This window comes from Azolla caroliniana, unplaced genomic scaffold (assembly GCF_043228905.1).
Source record: "Azolla caroliniana isolate FFs.n. ecotype wild unplaced genomic scaffold, voAzoCaro1.0.p SCAF_6, whole genome shotgun sequence".
NCBI classification, from domain to species: Eukaryota; Viridiplantae; Streptophyta; class Polypodiopsida; order Salviniales; family Salviniaceae; genus Azolla; species Azolla caroliniana.
The window spans coordinates 22,011,640-22,015,297 of record NW_028230441.1 but is presented as its reverse complement, the minus strand read 5'-3'; the positions used below and the strand labels follow the sequence as shown (position 1 = coordinate 22,015,297).

Here is a 3,658-nt window from a genome sequence, read left to right as displayed (position 1 = left end):
TTAAAAAAAAAATTAGAGTAATAAAAATAAAAATAAATATAGACGAATGGATTCCGATCATACTTGGAGCCATTTCACGTATGAGTATGACACGTTTGAGACGTATGGCTAGAACTATGGTTTGCTTTCATTGAGAGTTGAACTCAAGACCTCCTGCTTATTAAATGGGTGCTCTAACCAACTAAGCTATGAAAGCTTACATTTAGGTTATTACCAACTAGGTTATTCATCAAATGTGTTATTAAAGCTTGCATCCAAACTTGTTACTAAATAAGCTTGTTTATCGAAAACAATGAAATCTTACAAATAAAGTATAGGTGATATGTGCAATCAAGTTATGAGAGCTTACAATATTTGGATATTGTGAAAATATATGTCTGACACCTTCAAGTTTCACGTAAACACAACATTTAACTTCTATCTACTACTTTCCATGGAATGACTTAGGTATCAAGTAAACCACGTATCTGCTTTCATTAAGAGTTGAACTCAAGACCTATCGCTTACGAAGCAAATGCTCTAACCAAATGAGCTATGAAAGCTTACATTTAAAATATAACTTTCCTCTCCAAATGTGCAATAAAAGCTTACATTCAAACTTGTTACTAAATAAATTTGTTTACCAATTATGCTATGAAAGCTTATAAATAAACTATAGGTAATCAAATCAAACGAGTTATAAATGCTTACAAATATTCCATATGCTCAAAATCTATGTTTGAGCGCACCGTCAAGTATCAGATAAAGAGGAATAATTGGATTAGGTCAATTTCCTTCCATGCACCAATTTAGATATCAACTAAACAATATTTTTGCTTTGAGGAATAATTGGATTAGGTCTATTTCCTTCCATGCACCAATTTAGATATCATGTAAACAATATTTTTGCTTTGACTTAGTGATGAACACAAAGACCTTCCATGCACCAATTTAGATATCAACTAAACAATATTTTTGCTTTGACTTAGTGATGAACACAAAGACCTCCCGTGGAAATCTATGTTTTATTGCTATATCAAGTATTTAATAAAATCAATAATTGGGTTTTGTCCATTTCCTTCTATGCACTAATTTAGATATCAAGTAAGGAGAGTGTTGACTTTAATTGAGAGTTGAACTCAAGACCTCCCGCTTACTAAACAGGTGCTCTAACCAACTGAGCTATGAAAGCTTACAATTTTGTTATCACCAAATAGCTTATTCATTAGATGTGCTATCAAAGCTTATATCCAAACTTGTTACTAAATAAGCTTGTTTACCAAAAACAGATGGTCGAACCAACTAAGGTATGAAAGCTTACATTCAAGGTTATTACTAAGTAAGCTTATTGATCAAATCTCCTATGTATCAACTATGCTATGAAAACTTACAAATAAAGTATAGGTGATTTGTGCAAACAAGTTATGAGAGCTTACAAAATTTGGATATGCTTAAAATATATGTATGACACCTTCTTCAAGTTTGAGGTATACACAACAATTGGCTTCTATTACTACTTTCCATGGAATAGGTTAGATATCACCTAAACCAAGTGTTTGCTTCCATTGAGAATTGAACTCAAGACCTCTCGCTTACGAAACAAGTGCTCTAACCAACTGAGCTATGAAAGCTTACACTTAAAATTACTCCGTAACTTTCCTCTCCAAATGTGTAATAAAAGCTTAAAATTACTCAGTAAAATTACCTTCAAAGCTTTAGGACTTGTTGGAATTGTCATCTGTTGAATTATGTTGATCTTTGATTCATCCACATGAATTCCTTCTTGGCACACCACATTCTCCACACTACCTTGTTTTGTATAAATGACCATTTGATCTACAATCTCATGTCGGAAAGGAAGTGAAAATTCATCTTGTTTGGTTGAATCATTCAAGTGTTTGAAATCGATCTCATTCTTCTTTGGAACCAAAACCATAGGTGACACACATCAAATCCTCCATCTTAAAATTGAAACTTTCTTGCAACAATGTTTTGAACTTTTGTATAAGATTTTCCTTGTGTATAACACCCAATTTCCTAAGTTTTTGGGAAATTGGTATGCTTTCCTTCAACTTGATGTAGAGTTTGATGTCATCTTCTCCTCTTATTCTGAAACACTCCACATCCACGACTATGCTAATACAATGTGCCACTCCACCATTTGCTACAACCACCCTTGTTAAAGATGACCTACTAATAGGAATTCCCACTTTGGTTACTACACATTTTGAAATCAAGCTTACCTTAACACCGCTATCAATCAAGGAATCTTTGATGTGAAACCCCTTGATGGAGAAGGGGATGTTTGGCCGTATGCTCTTTCGATCTTCTACTTGCACGGTCCCCACATAATGCATGGTCTTCCGACTTTGGCGAATACTTGCAAGGTTTCCCCACTCCTTTCGTAATGTGGGAGATCATTGAAGAAGTTGTGGTCATTTATCCTTTGTCCACTTGATATCAACTCTTGCTTCAAATTGAAAGCTTCTACACCTACAACCATAGGAATATCTTCCATCTTTATCTTCCTTTTGGAGTGTCTCCTTCTCAATTTCTCCTCTTCCTCATTCTCCTTAGACTTCTTCTTTTGTCTCAAGGTACTAGATTCTCCTTGTTGTGGGGTCATTGCCCAGTTCTTTGCACTTGATACATGTCTCTGCACATGCCTCTTTGTTGTCGATGAGGACATCTTGTTGAGGTTTGTCCCTCCTCTTCACAAGAATAACAAATTACTCCTTGATTCCCTCTAGAGCCACCACCCTCGGGAAATGAGTTGTGAATTGCTTGGGATTGTCACAAATGAGCCATCACTTCGTCAAAGTGCGGATTCACCAAGGATATAATACCTTGTTCACTTTTTTCTTGCTCCACTTCTTGAAATACACTTGTCAGATTTATTATTGTGGTAGTATACACATTTGGAAACACTTGTCCACCATGCACAATTGAAGATGAGCTTTGGAGATTGGTGCGAGGCATCAAATTTGCATCCAAAGCCGTCATTTGGGGGTACCCCATGGAACTCATCATTGTCACTTGTCGATCATAATCTTAATAAACTTGGAGAAGATCTTGAAAAGTTGTTGGATCCTTCAAGCTTGCTGCCAAATGGAAATGCATGTCAAAGCCCATCTTTAATCGTTCCATCTTAAACCACTCGTCTTCAATGCCCCCACAAAGACGAAACTACATCCTCCACAAATCCTTGAAATTTCTTTCATATTGTATGAAAGCAAGAGGTGATTCCATCTTTATTTGAAAAATCTCCTCCCTTACTTCCGTTGCACTTCCCTGTGGAATGTATCTGGAATGAAACTGGTGTACCAAAAATTGATATTCTCCTTGTTCGTTTGGTGGAAGAGAGTCATACCAATCTCAAGCTCGACCATAGAATGTAGCTACTAGCAAGGGTAACTTTTCATTGTCGGTGACGCGTCCAATAGAGATGGCATAATGCTTAAAGGATGCCAAAAAGGCACCAGCATCTTGTGTTCTTTCATCTGGAAACGCGAACTACATAGCTAAGTTAATGTAGTATAGTAACACAAAGAAAGGATAGGTTCTCCCTCCTATACGGAAAGGATCGACCCTCCCTGGAGAGCTAAAAATGATAGCGTGTATAAGGCAGATGATAGTAATTCACAATATAGGGCTTGATCAAACTGATTAGATGGAGTTA

The 3,658-nt window shown here is 36.2% G+C and overlaps 1 non-coding gene across 1 annotated transcript; it reads right to left on the bottom strand.

Moving 5' to 3' along the window:
• Window positions 1-1,536: 1,536 nt before the first annotated feature.
• TRNAT-CGU (transfer RNA threonine (anticodon CGU)) lies at window positions 1,537-1,610 on the bottom strand. The gene has a single exon. It is a non-coding gene; the product is annotated as a tRNA-Thr (tRNA).
• Window positions 1,611-3,658: the final 2,048 nt, after the last annotated feature.